General features: G+C 50.2%; 1 pseudogene across 1 annotated transcript; it reads left to right on the plus strand.

The window, feature by feature from the left end:
- The first annotated feature begins 13,553 nt into the window (after positions 1–13,553).
- LOC144942569 (trace amine-associated receptor 365 pseudogene) lies at positions 13,554–14,603 on the plus strand (annotated as a pseudogene). The gene has a single exon (XR_013639397.1). The product of XR_013639397.1 is annotated as a trace amine-associated receptor 365 pseudogene (transcript).
- The last annotated feature ends 922 nt before the right edge of the window (positions 14,604–15,525 follow it).

Genomic DNA, 15,525 nt, shown 5'->3' on the forward strand with positions numbered 1-15,525 from the left:
GTAGAGACCGACCGAAACTTAATTTTTGGTTTCGGCCGAAACCGATAGTAAAAAATTTACTTTCGCTCGAAACCGAAAGTAAACCGAAAGTTTAAAATGTTACCTTCGGCCAAAACCGAAAGTTTAAAATTGACTTTCGGCCGAAACCGAAAGTAAAAAAAATACTTTCGGCCGAAACCGAAAGTAAACCGAAAGTAAACCGAAAGTTAACTTCTTGGCTTCGGCCAAAAACAAAACTATGCCGAAAGAGGCCATTTGCCAACTTTCGGCGCCGAAACCGAAACCGAATTTCAGTCGGCCTCTAATTTTCAGACTTCGAATCTCGGTATCAACACGCGTGTAGACTGAAGCGAACGCAACACATAAGCCAAAGCGGGCAGGCGGCTGGGAACAGACAACAGAGGCACTTTGTTGTCGTCCTGCCAAAGAGACTGGAGATGCAGGCTGCCGTGTGTTGACCGGTCGTATATGCATTAGCAGACCATGGTTGCGGCTGTAACCTCGCTCCCAAGCTGCTGCTGCTGACGTGTGTGTGTGTTTGCAGCCTATCGCATAGGATTGCCTAGCGCCGATGACCGGCCGATAGGCAGAGTGATAGACGTAGACTAGTGTTATATTTAAAAAATAGATCTTTGGTTGACGAATGACGACCGAAAGTCAATATCAGTTTCGGCTGAAACCGGAACCAGACCGACAGTTAAAAATGTACTTTCGACCGAAACCGAAAGTGGCCATTTGCCAACTTTCGGCACTGAAACCAAAACCAAATTTCGGTCGGCCTCTAGTCTGGGGTCTCTACCTCGGGTCACGGGGCACCCGGGAGGGGTAGAGGGGGGGGTTACCCCAGGTTAACCACTACACCTCCCGCTCACTCTCCCGGCTGCCCCTATCGGCCTGTGAGCGTGGTGACAGTATGGCGCAACATCACCCCTCCCCATCCGTAGCACCCAGCCGTCCCGGCTGTAAATAATCCTGAAGGCTACAACAATGAACAAGGTGCGCGAGCCTCAACTATACCCACAAGACCAATAACAACAACCGCGGGAAAGGTGAGTAACCCGATATAATTACCCCAGCCCACCTTTACAATCTTACACCATATATACAACCGGCCAAAAAAAACGACAAGGTACGCTCACGGTGTGGGAATAAGCGACCCCTCCCCCCCGAGATTACAGTCCAATGTACCCCAAAAGAGTGCAATAAAAGGCAACAAAAATGAACAAAGTGGACTGTACTCATTATGAATTGTGTGTGGCGTGTATGTGAGTTGGGGGGGTCAAGAAAATCTCTGAGTCCTGGACCGAGTCCTCATGGCCGGGCCGCCGACGGACGCGGCTTCCCCCAAGCCGGCGGGACTCAGGGGTGCCGGTGACGGTGGTGTGGCAGAGGGCTGTTTGGGTTGAGTGTCCGGGGGGACGGGGGAGATCCTCTTGGCAGGGCTCGGCGGAGCAGATGTCAGTGGCGCCGGTGCAGGCGTCAGTTGTGCGGCGCCTGGAAAAAGGGGCAAGGACTTCCGCTGTTGTTCCGCATCATCAGCAGGCACACAACCCGGCTCGTCGGACACCTCACACAAATGGCCCGGACTAAGTGGAGATGAATCAGTAGCGCGTGAAACAAAGAACTGCTTAAGGCGCGACGGATGCACGTACCAGCAGCGGCGACCCCACCGAATCTGCACGCATTGGGGCTGGACCACACGTACCACGACAACGGGCCCCCGCCATAGTTTAGCCAACTTGGGAGACGTCCTCACAGGGACCTGAGGGCAGTCAAACCACGCTTTGTCACCCTATGGGCCAGCTCCGACCACTGACCCGGTCGGAGCGGCCAGCTTTCACGAACGTGATCCGAAGCCGCATCACCAGATGCACAATCCGAACGGTCGCAGCGGGATGCATGAGGTGAAACTACGAGCTATGTGTATGAGGTGCCGCTACTTGCCTTCGTTTGATGCGGTGACGAGGGTGGCCTGGTGGACGATGACGGGAGCCTGGAGTAGCGCTGTAGTCGAGCACGGCAGCCCGAAGCGACGTGGCTCTGCAGTCCGCAGTTGAAGCAGGTCGTCCTGCCCTGCTCCCGCCGGTGGGATGTCCTCTTCCGGCTGCGATCCGTGTCCCGTCGCGGCCGATCTCCCGACCTCCATCCCTTTCCAGGAACGGAGGCGATGACCTGTGGTGAGCTCGAATCCTCTGGAGTGTCCCGTGCCTCGCCGGTGGTAGCAGCACACATCGGTGCGGGTGGGTCGCGCCGGAGGAGCACATTCGCCTGAATGCACCTGGCGACTATAGAAGGGAGCCGAGTTCTCATGTGAGCCCCAGCAGCTTGTGGATCACCAGCGCATCGATGCCCTGTTCATCTATTATAGGATACGCCGCCATTGCCAACGCCAACAACGAGCAGCAATAGGCGAGGGGGAGTTTCTGACTCCTCGCGCTTCCTGTCGTCGAAGAGTTGGCGAGTGTGTGACGGCGGTCCGTATATAGCGGCCATCTGCTGCAGTGCTTGCTGGAGCGTAGCGCAGTCCGCCGGTGGAATGGAGATGAGCACCGCCAGCACTTTGTCCTCGAGAGCCGCGGGGAGAGTCTGGAGTGCCTCCTCGTCCGACCAGCTCACCATGACTGCGTTGGACACGAAGCGACGCTCAAAAGCAGCCCAAATCGCCTCCCGCCCCAGAGAATTATCTCAGAACGGGCAGGCACGGTTGCACTGTAGACTTTTTCCCTGGCAGGAGCAGCTTTGAGGCGGCCGCGGCATCACGTGCAGTGTTAATGACAGCTCCACTGTCCGGTCGCGGGGCTGATGATGTGCCACCCCCTGATTGGTCGGGGCCAAGGGCAGGGGTATTTTAATTTTCGACGGGAACCTCGGCAGCGATGGTGGATGCTGCGGCTTCAAGCGGCTCCGCCTGGTCGTCTTCCGCCGCCGCTGATTCCCCTGGTTTATTTCGTCCATCAGGGATGCCACGGCGTGGAGCAGCTCGGAGAGCCGGAAATAGGCCACCCAGCGCGTTCTTCCCAGTGGCGGCGGCCCGCTGAGTGGCCGGGCAGCGTGCCACTTCTGGCACCAAATATTGTGGGAATAACCTCGAGGAGACGTCTTCTTAGAGGCAACGCGTTTATTGCAGATAAACGATAACAATAGCTGTAACACTGAGGGGCATGGCCCCTGTAACAGTAAGGGGTACGGCCCCTTCACCCGATTACCTAAGGGAGGTACAGCATCCCTTCTAGCGGGGCCTACAGACTCCGGGCTAGGCACTCACGGGTCCTCCACTATGGGACCTACGGGAGTTTAGACTAACCCGACCTAGCCAGGGTTACTGGTCCCACCGCTGGTCCGCTACAACCCGGCTCTTACAAGAGCCTCGGTTGAGGGTCCCAGGGTGATGGTCTTGTCTCCTGATGTCTTCGGGTCTTAACTGGACGAACACTGCCGGTGCCGTTGAGAGGACCGGCTTTTACTGGTAGGAACGAAGTGGACCAGACCACCAATAGATTATATCGTCCGTCCGTCCGTCCGCGTTTGTCCGTCCGTCCGTCCGCGTTTGTCTGTCCGTCCGCGTTTGTCCGTCCGTCCGTCCGCGTTTGTCCGTCCGTCCGTGTATCAACATCGCCCCTTACTGCAAACACTTGGCATGACCCTGTCCGACAAGATGGCCGCCCGCTCCCCCTGCGATGTGAATTAAACAAGATGGCCGTCGCTTCCGGCGCATCATGGCAAAACTTTAAACTTCGCTTCAAAATTACTTTACTGAAACGCAGCACGTTTATTTAAAAAATTACTTTACTGAAACGCAGCACGTTTTTTTAACACAGAGACAAGAAACATTTATTAACACAGAGACGAGATACATTTAATCGCCTTATTTGTGCACGAAAAGCACGGCGCGAGGCCTAGTGCGGCAGGCTTCGCGAGGCCTAGTGCGGCAGGCTTATTAACACAGATGAAACGCAGCACGTTTATTTAAAAAATAATTACTTTACTGAAACGCAGCACGTTTTTATAACACAGAAACAAGAAACATTTATTAACACAGAGACGAGATACATTTAATCGCCTTATTTGTGCACGAAAAGCACGGCGCGAGGCCTAGTGCGGCAGGCTTCGCGAGGCCTAGTGCGGCAGGCTTATTAACACAGAGATGAAATGCAGCACGTTTATTTAAAAAAAATTACTTTACTGAAACGCAGCACGTTTTTTTTAACACAGAGACAAGAAACATTTATTAACACAGAGACGAGATACATTTAATTGCCTTATTTGTGCACGAAAAGCACGGCGCGAGGCCTAGTGCGGCAGGCTTCACGGGGCCTAGTGCGGGAGGCTTATTAACACAGAGATGAAACGCAGCACGTTTATTGTTGTTGTTGTGCATATTGGCAGTGGTGCCTGACTCGGCTGAATCTGCAGCCCGGCAGCGGCAGAGCAGAGGCAGCGAGAGGCCTCGTCACTGCTGCTATTCACTCGCTTATAGTTCTACCGTGTTCACTACATCTCTGTCGTGTTCACTACATCTGCTGTGTTCACTCATCTCTGCCGTGTTCACTATCATCTCTACATCTCTGTCGTGTTCACTATCATCTCTACATCTCTGTCGTGTTCACTACATCTCTGTCGTGTTCACTATCATCTCTACATCTCTGTCGTGTTCACTATATCTCTGTCGTGTTCACTATCATCTCTACATCTCTGTCGTGTTCACTACATCTCTGCCGTGTTCACCACATCTCTGCCGTGTTCACCACATCTCTGTCGTGTTCACCACATCTCTGCCGTGTTCACTACATCTCTGCCGTGTTCACTACATCTGCTGTGTTCACTACATCTCTGCCGTGTTCACTATCATCTCTACATCTCTGTCGTGTTCACTACATCTCTGCCGTGTTCACCACATCTCTGCCGTGTTCACCACATCTCTGCCGTGTTCACCACATCTCTGCCGTGTTCACCACATCTATGTCGTGTTCACTACATCTCTGCCGTGTTCACCACATCTCTGTCGTGTTCACCACATCTCTGCCGTGTTCACTACATCTCTGCCGTGTTCACTACATCTGCTGTGTTCACTACATCTCTGCCGTGTTCACTATCATCTCTACATCTCTGTCGTGTTCACTACATCTCTGCCGTGTTCACCACATCTCTGCCGTGTTCACCACATCTCTGCCGTGTTCACCACATCTCTGCCGTGTTCACCACATCTATGTCGTGTTCACTACATCGTATTCACACGCAAGTATTTCTACTTGTGCTGCAATCTTTGATTATTTAGCTGCTGGCTGCATGTTTGGTGGCGATGCTACCGTTATAGCAGCACCAACTGCGGTTGGTTCTGGGTCCATGGAAACGACGCTTTTCACTGCGAGTTTGTAAAGGGTTCCAGCAGCAAATGCGGTCTCTGTTTCAGCAAGCATCTTTTCAACGTGGGCGTCCAGACAACCATTGGGGTCTTCAAAGTCGTGGTTGTTTTCGGTATCCATGTCGTGCGCGCGAATAAAAACTCGAAGTGCCAAACAAACACTGCTCAATGTAGTACTGTTATATGAATATGCCAAACGCCCGTTTATTCAACTCTATGTAGACGACATAAAATGCACCAAGGAGCCGTTTATTCCCTCTTTTATTTCACCTTTATACTAGTAAATGCATTCGAGTTTCCCCATCTAAGGTCAATTAATCTCAGATGTGATCGTTTGGAAATGAAAGACTACGAGTCTTTAAATCTCACAGCGTTTCTTGTCAAAACAAACACTTTTAATTAACGTTACACTAGAAAACAGTAATTTTTTCTTTAACTCCTCTATACCCGGTCGATATCCCTGTACCGGTACTAAGTATTATTCCTACCAGCCCACCCCGCAGGGTCCTGTTATACACAAGTTGGGGCTTACACCGCCCCTAGCCACACCTTCCCTCGAACCTTCTATAAGGGTCTGGAAGGGTCGGGAATGGACCAGTGGCCCCCAGTTCCCACCCCTTGGGGGTCTGGGGTAGAAGCACCCAGGGGGGGGGGGGGTTACCCCAGGTTAACCACGACACCTTCCGCTCACTTTCCCGGCTGCCCCCTATCGGCCTGTAAGCGTGGTGACAGTAAGAAGACGTACAGTGCCTTGGTATGGCGCAACATATGCGAGCGGTAAATTCCACGCGCCCTGGGCCTGAGCTCTGCTACTGAACGCGCGCTCGCCGAAGGCGATGCCCACGCCGCTGCTGTTGCTGCGTTGGCCGCGGTGCACAAATACAACGGTGGCGCGCTTCTCTCCTGAAGCCCTCTCGTCGTGGGGAGCAGCAGCGGCAGCGGCGGCAGAAGCTCAACATTGGCATCGAGCTCGTGAACTCATTGCTGCCGCCGTCACAATGCTAATAAATAGAATATGTTAATAATTGTACCTAAAATATTCCCTTTGCTCACCTTATCTAGTTATACAAAAGTAATGCGAAACCTGGCTGAACATCATCGTCAACATCATGGTCATCATCATAATTAATCGATTTTATCAACGTCATCCAACATCATCGTCCTCCGTAATGTTAAATACCTCGCCTTGTATACAGGAGGTCGTGGGTTCGATACCGCCGACCCAGACTACGCCTGTTGTCTATGTGGAATTTGTGTGTCTCTCTCCCCTAGAATAAAAGCGCGTTTAAAGCATTTGTCTGCTGTTATAAATTTACACGTGATAAGCCACTTCCTTGAGCTATCATTTGTGGCCAGGTCGCTTCTGAAAAAAGGTATATAGCAGCTCAGTGGAGCCTTACCTGGTAAAATAAAATAGAAAAAATAGTTGAGTTTGTTGACACCGATCCCCGTGGCACGGTGCGTGCCATCATCGCCTCCTCTCAGCGAATCTCTCCCCCGCACCCAGCCCCAGCCCCCCCCCAGCCCCTACCTCCCAGCACTCCAACTCACTCAACGAGCTCGAGGCTCGGCTGGGAGCCCTGCCACTCACGCAGCCGACTGCTGACTCCGTGTAAATTTAGATCGCGACAGCCCCACTAATTGGGCTCCTCCTCGACAGAATGAGGGATGCGCGTGTTTGAATTGTCTCTGTGCGCCTGTCTGTGTGTGTCTTTGTCTGTAGGGGGAGCGGTAGTGTAGTGGTCAGCGTGCTGCGCTACGAAAGTATGTTAAGCCGAAATGGGGGATATTCGTCGTTGCGTGTGTGTCTGTGGGAACGCTGCGCTACGAGACCAGCAACCCGGGTTCGAGTCCCGCTCACGGTCACCACCAGTGACGATAATCTGAATCGGTCCCGGGCCTCCTGTGGTCGACTCAGCCTCAAATGAGTACGTGGTCGGTGTGTAAACATCGCTACTGGAGAGGCAAAGGCGGTCGGTCGTGGTGCTGGCCACCCACTACCTCGTGTGCCGTGCTGGCCTTCGTAGGAGCTCGCTAACAGCACTTGCCCCCAGCGTTCATTGCCTTTGCGGTTGTGTCGTGGTTAGCGCGCGGTGCTACGAACCCTGTGTCCCGAGTTAGATTCCAGCACACGGCCAACACCCGTGCAGACATTATCTGAACCAGTCATATGCCTTCCCTAGATCGATTCAGGCTCAAATGATTACCTGTTGCGATGTGTACAAATGAGCATTGGGGAGGCAAAGGCGGCCGGGCGTGGTGCTGGCCACCCATCCGCGTGTGTGCCGTACCGGCTTTCATATGTGCTCGCTAACAGCACTTGCCCCCAACAGGCTATTAACGCAATAGGGGGATCTTTGTGTTTGTATCCATGTGTGGGGAGCGGTTGTGTAGTGGTTGGATTCCCGGCCGAGTGATAGCAGAACCCACGTTGGGACTTCCCTCATACCTAGTTCGACTCAAACTTAAATGAGTACCCGGCCAAGTGTGTAAACCTCATACTCTTGGTTCTTTCGGTAAAGTCACGTAGGTAAAAAAAAAGATAAAAAATAAATAAATTAAATCAGAAAATGTATACAGTATAAAATGTCTTGCTGTGGTGTTTACACATGATGATGATTGCTTGTGTTGCAATCGAAACGTCGTGATTAAATGTTATTTGTTTTAATCTTTTATTTTCTTTACCTACGTGACTTTGCCGAAAGAAACAAGAGTATGGATCCTTGCAGTCACGAAAACTTCAAATCTAGATTGTGTAAACCTCATTTACTGGGGAGACAAAGGCGGCCGGGTTCGGATTTGAATCTGGTCCATTACACCCTCTCTTGTGCCGTGTCGGCCTTAATAGGTGATCGCAAAAACTACTTTCCCCAAGAGGTCAATGTAGGCGTGTCCATGTCTGCGTGCGCCCGCGCGTATAAGCCAATGTGTGTGTGTGGTGTGTCTCTCTGTGTGTGTGTACACGTACGTATGTACCGTGTCTATATAAACCAGAGCCTACATTTACTCGCTTCAACCTGCACTCAGAGCTGCAAGAAACCCGCTTCGCGAACCTCTCGACCGGAGTCAGTCAGGGCAGTGCGTGGGTGGGAGTCCACTCACCACACCTCGTTCGATTTTTACTTCACTTTCACCCGGGGCTTTTATTTCCCGGCGAATAGGAAACACGTGCCGGGAGCCGGCCTGATTATTATTCGCGTGCACGCGAATTTTGACCAGAATGGCCACTCATCACAGGGAAGGTGGTCGCACGGCTACGGGATGATTGACAGGTAAGGACTTGACTGGACACGACGTCGTTTTTTTGCCTTTGACCGGGTGGCGGAGGTCACAAGGTCAAGTACGACTGAGCCAATGATTGTCCCCGAATTATAAAAGAGTACCGCTTTGTAGCAGGTGGGCACGGTTAATTTATATGGAGACTGCCCCTACCACCCCGCCCTGGCACAAGAATGAGGCATTTCCACCACTGGCCGTCACGTGGCTCGTTTGAGCAGTGAGGCACTTTGACATTCATCTGCTATCGTTGTACAAGATGACGGCCCTTCCTACAGACGAGGTGAATCTTCCCTGTCGGTGCTTCGCTTTACACTCACCACTCTCCTCCACGCACTCTCCTACCTCTCCCTTCTCATCTCACTCCACTCCCCTTCACACACTCTCATTCCCCTCCCCTCTCATCTCACTCCACTCCTCTCCACGCACTCTCCTACTTCTCCCCTATTATCTCGCTCTACTCCCCTCCACACACTCTCCTACCTCTCCCCTCTCATCTCACTCCGCTCCCCTCCACGCACTCTCCTACTTCTCCCCTCTCTCCACTCCCCTCCACGCACTCTCCTACCTCTCCCCTCTGATCTCACTCTACTACTCTCCACACGCTCTCCTACCTCTCCTCCCTCATCTCACTCTACTCCCCTCCACGCACTCTCCTACTTCTCCCCTCTCATCTCACTCTACTCCCCTCCACGCACTCTCCTACCTCCCCCCTAACATCTCTCTCCACTCCCCTCCACACGTTTTCCTACCTTTCCCCTATCATCTCACTTTACTCCCCTCTACACACTACCCTACCTCCCTCTAACATCTCACTCTACTCCCCTCCACACGTTCTCCTACCTCTCTCCTCTCATCTCACTCCACTCCCTTCCACGCACTCTCCTACCTCTCCCCTATCATCTCACTCTACTCCCCTCTACACACTCTCCTACCTCTCCCCTCTCATCTCACTCCACTCCCCTCCACGCACTCTCCTATTTCTCCCCTCTCTCTCAACTCCCTTCCACGCACTCTCCTACCTCTTCCCTCTGATCTCACTCTACTCCTCTCCACACGCTCTCCTACCTCTCCCCCCTCATCTCTCTCCACTCTCCTCCACACAGTCTCCCTTCTCATCTCACTCTACTCCCCTCCACGCACTCTCCTACTTCTCCCCTCTCATCTCACTCTACTCCCATCCACGCACTCTCCTACCTCCCCTCTAACATCTTTCTCCACTCCCCTCCACACGTTCTCCTACTTCTCCCCTATCATCTCACTCTACTCCCCTCCACAGACTACCCTACCTCCTCCCTAACATCTCACTCTACTCCCCTCCACACGTTCTCCGACCTCTCCCCTATCATCTCACTCTACTCTACTCTCCTCCACACACTATCCTACTTCTCCCCTCTCCCATCTCTCCACTCCCCTCCACGCACTCTCCTACCTCTCCCCTCTGATCTCACTCTACTCCTCTCCACACGCTCTCTTACCTTTCCCTCCTCATCTTTCTCCACTCCCCTCAACACACTCTCCTACATCTCCCCTGTCATTTCTCTCCACTAACCTCCACACGCTCTCCTACCTCTCATCTCTCTCTACTCCCCTCCATACATTCTCCTACCTCTCCCCTCTCATCTCTCTCCACTCCCCTCCACACACTTGCCTACATCTCTCCTCTCATCTCTCTCCACTCCCCTCCACGCACTCTCCCCTCTCATCTCTCTCCACTCCCCTCCACACACTCTCCTACCTCTCCCCTCTCATCTTACACCACTCCCCCTCCACACACTCTCCTACCTCTCCCCTCTCATCTCAGGGTTCGGCGAATTGGAGCGACCGTCCCGGGCCCCGCGCTTTGCGGGGTTTGGGGTAGAACACGCTTCGACGTCGCGGTGTCAGATTGAATACTCTCGGTTTAGTTTGAAGGCGTCGGGGGGGGGGGGGGGGGGGCATGCACATTGTGATGTTCCTTGGATCCCTCACTCCACTATGGACGGCCCTGCTCTCACCTCATTAGTATTGGCTGGCAATTCTATGCAGAGTCTTTGTGAGACAGAAGGGCGCTGTCTCAACTCCCCGAGAAAGGTAGCAAGGGGTCACAGATCAATCTTGATTTGAAGCTTTCGTGACTGGAGGAATCCATACTAATACTTTTTGTCGGTTAAGTCACGTATGTATAAAATAAAATAAATCACGACGTTTCGGGTGCAACACAAGCGTCCGTCATCAGGTGGGAAAACAGTCTGCCTCAGCAGCAGACCATGCTTTCCCACCTGATGATGTGTTGCGCCCGAAACGTCGTGATTTATTTTATTTCATACCCAAGTGACTTTACCGGAAAAACCAAAGAGTAAGGGGTCACAGCCCGCTGCCTTTTTCCCCGTACGGCTGATTTAGACGCAGAGCAACAACTACAATTTAACATTCAGGCGGCCAAGCCAGATAACCGCATCAGGAGTAGCGGAGTGTATCGCTGTGGTGTCTCCTTCGTGTTTGTCGATAGGGCTGCTGAAACGGTTTCAGCCCGATGCTGAAACTGTCATGGAGATGATAATTGGTTTGTTACCCTTTTATCTGGCAACAAAACTGACACCGTTTTTTTACAAGGAGTCATGTTTGCATTGACCACAATACCTGCGGTCGGAATGCAAACAAAATACACAACTCTGATAATGTATGCACTGTCCTTGGAATTGATTGGTCCACACCCGAGACAGCTTTTCTTAGAGCCTAGTCTCACGTGGTGTTGGACCAGATGACGCCAAAAGGCGCACAACTCAAAGACAATGCACCATCAGAGTATGAGAGCTCGGGGTAAGCATTTACACCATTGGAAAAAAAGGTGTCAGTTTTGTTTCCAGATAAAAGGGTAAAAAACGATATATCATATTTGACTACTGGCAAAGGAGGTTCCAATGGTGTTATGGAGATGTATCGTCTATAGTGCCATAAAGTCCAGTTAATCAGAATCATTTCAAGTTCATTCTGTTTGACCGCGTCAGAACTCAAGAGAATGACCAAAATGTCAAAAGCAAAACAAATAAAGTACGGCAATAGAGCGAATAGAAATCCGAGCAAAAACAACGGTTTCACGAGACATATTGAAATGATTGCACTGAGATGGGCATTTTTTTACATGTCCGGCAGATTATTGTTCAACTGATCATCATACAATTGCAAAGTTAAGTTACAGAAACATGCAACATATGAACGTATTGGCGCTACACCGGTGCGCGGTATAATGAAAAAACACTTCTCGCAATTATTATTTATTTTTCCGCAATTCGCACCCTTTGGTCAGAATATCTTGCGGGATGCGTCAAAATCAGTTTTCGTGATGTCGAAGCAGTCGGAATGTTATGAGCAGCTGAACACGGATCTTCACAGTCTGTTTGCTGTATAGCACCCAGCCTGATGACGATTGGCTTCGTGTTCCAATGAAAGATTTGACCCCTGCCCTAGACTTGGTCGGACAGTTTCTCGTTTTATCGGACCCAAATCGACGGTCAATATTGACCTTTTTCAGCAACTTTCAGTCGACTGAATAAACCTTCGAATCGCGTGAGACTTGGCGACAGGGTAAATGAAAGACTGATAACACTGGTCAACACACTTTTTCTGGCATAAGGTATTCCAACGGTTTTAAGGTAATGTTGGGGTGCTGATTCCAAATCTGGTTAAAGAGATATCAAATATTGCATTTTTCAATAAAAACTGCAGAAGAAAAATATTAAATAAATGTGGATATCTACATAAAATTCTATTATAAACACACTATCCTAAAAATACAACACCATATTTTAACACTAAAGCAGTCACTGACTCGCAACAACTTGCAATCATAAGTGACAGAGTTAATTTCGGGTAAAATCAATGAAAATGGGGTATGCCGATAGCATAAAAATAGATGTGATCGAGCAAATCTGAGATCAGATTTGGAATCAGCACCCTGAAATTAGTCTAAAACAGCTGCAAAAGTCCAGGCCAGAATTTTTTTGTTTTGTTGACCAGTGTATCAGATTTGTTGATTAAAATTTTGATTTTAGACTGTTTAATGAGAACCGGTGTATTATGCTGTACCAGTGTACCACCAATACGTCCATATATAGGGTAACAATTTTACGAATGTGTAAACAGACATGGGTGTATGTCAAATACAATCCTATTCCCTGCACACGTAAGCAAGACCACGTCACCATGATATACCCCATCATTCCATTGGCTAAAATTCCAATCCCTAAAACGACATCAAATTAAATATCTCATTCCTCATCTTTAACATCTTCCACGGACTCGCTGCTGTCGAACGAGAGATGTTAAGGTCATCATGGTGGTGACATGATAACTACCTTGCCTAGTATACAGGAGGTCGTGGGTTCAATCCCGACCCTGACGCCTGTATATGTCAGAATTTGCATGCTTTCCTCTGTGGTTGCGTGGATGTTCGCCGGGTCCTCCGGGTTTTCACATCATAAGCCATTTCGTTGAGCTATCATTTGTGATCAGGTTCCCTCTGAACAAGAGCTATATAGCTCAGTGGGCCTTACCTGGTAAAATAAAAAAAATAGTTAAGTTTAGTTTAGTAATTAACCAGTGGCTAACCACACCTGTAACATAACGGCCACCACATGGGTTCGAAAGTAAGGGCGGGAAGGTTTGTGATTGGACAAAAAGGTGATCAATGGATACAAACAACATCTGTGGGGGACATTGGAGCCAGAAACTCGGTTTTATTTGATCGAATATGCGGGCACCTTCTAGAAATGTGCTTGCCCGAAACCATTTCTATGACAATCAATACATGACTGACGTGTGTCTGTTCCCTGATCTGTATAGATGCTTTGGATAAAAGCAAAGAAGAAAGTCGACTGCGTAAACTCAGTGTAAGAGCCACCCAACCTGCTGTGAGATTCTATGATCAGGTATCATGACTTATTCCTCTTCGAACAACACCACCGGCCACTGCGTGGAGTTATTTGAAAATCAAATTTGCTCCAAACCCAAACTCTCCTACGAGGATCGCATCGTGGCAATGGCCGTGCTCTCCTTTTTCATCTCGGCCACGATATTTGGAAACTGCCTCATCATCACCGCCATCGCCTTCTTCAGGCAACTGCAGACAAACACCAACGCTCTGGCGCTGTCGCTCGCCGTGTCCGACCTCCTGGTGGGGGCCATTATCATGCCATTCAGCGTAAATCGCTCTGTGTATCAGTGCTGGTTTCATGGACGCGTTTTCTGCAAGGTTCATTTCTTCCTCGACTACGCAATCTGCAACGCGTCCATCCTCTGCCTGGGATGCATCGCCTTCGACCGCCACGTGGCCATCTGCGACCCGCTGCGCTACGCTCAGCGCGTGACCAGGGGGACACTGGCATCCATGATAGTGGTCATCTGGGTGGGTGCCGCTCTACTCTCGGCACCCATTCTGCTCAGTCTTAGTGAAACGTGGGCCAAGGGAATCATAGAGATTACGGGTTGTCCCGACGGTTGCCACTTCGCCGTTCACGTCATCTTGACGCTCGTCGTGGGCATCCTGCCCTATTTCATCATCATGCTGCTCATGCTGCTGGTGTACGGTCGGATCTACGGCGTGGCGCGCAGGCAGTCGCGTCAGATCAACAACTCCAGCGGATCGAGGGCAAGCGACGCCGACAGCAGGAGCAAGTGGGCGGCCATGAGACGCGAGCACAGCGCCACACTCACCCTGGGCATGATCGTGGGCTTCTTCCTCGTCTCCTGGTTGCCCTACTTCACGGCAAGCGTCCTGGAAATGGCATTCGGCATTTCGACCAGCGCGTTCGTGTGGGCGACGGTGACTTGGTTTGGTTACGCTAATTCTGTGGTCAACCCGGTCCTCTACGCCACGTTTAACCGCCCGTTCCGCACTGCGTTCCGCATCATCTTCAGCAGCGAGTTGTTCGCCCCTGGGGCCAGACGTGCCGACCTGCACGGTCTGAAGGTGGCAGGTGGCTGACGTCATATTAAAATTATTTAACATGAATAAAAAATAAATATTTTTGGTTATTCAATACATTCTAAATGTTATATGACGTGGCTCATAGCACTTAAGGATACAGGCTGGACTTACCTAAAGTCTGGACCGACCCCAAGCACGTTACTGGTGTTTGTTTTATGAATCCGTAACTTAAGAAAAATTTAACATGCAGAAGCTTATATTATAAATTAGGGACTTTCAGGCCGATAATCTCTCCAGCTATGATAATAATGCTCCTGGAACTAGAAATATGTAATACAATATAGCTCTTTGCCAGTGTATAACTGGATGTAGGCCGACCCACCTGGCCAGAGTAGATTATTAAAGTAGGGGAAGGCTAGGTTTGCTTTAAAAATTACTGTCAACGGATATTAGCCCTACCTCGGTATTGAACGCAAATGGTCATGTTCATATTGCAGTAAACTAATCACTGTATTTTCAGCCATAGGAATATGGAATTTCCATTTCTGGTAGTTGACTACACATATATATAACATTATGACACGACACCTTGATCTGACTTGGATTGTTTGAGAGTCTTGTCAATCCACAAGACAATTGTTGTCGACTTTGCACCAAGTCATAAAGGAGATTGGAGATGGTTGAAGTATATTTAGGGTTAAAGTTGTTGATACTTAAACGTGACTTAAATAATGTTTACTATTGATGCACTCATTAAACTGCGTAAGGTGTCATCGCACCTCCAATTAGCACTGTCGGCTACGTATGGGACAAAATAAGTTTATACAAATGTAGCTGGTATGGGCTAAATTTTATTAGTCACAAGTATAATTATGAATGGAGTTAATGATGACCATGGATTGGACCCATAGCGTCATGTGACTGCACAGTAGGCCACGCCTACCAGTGGAGTAATCAATTCAGGGTACAGGGCATCTAT

The sequence above is a fragment of the Lampetra fluviatilis genome, chromosome 27 (assembly GCF_964198595.1).
Source record: "Lampetra fluviatilis chromosome 27, kcLamFluv1.1, whole genome shotgun sequence".
NCBI lineage: Eukaryota > Metazoa > Chordata > Hyperoartia > Petromyzontiformes > Petromyzontidae > Lampetra > Lampetra fluviatilis.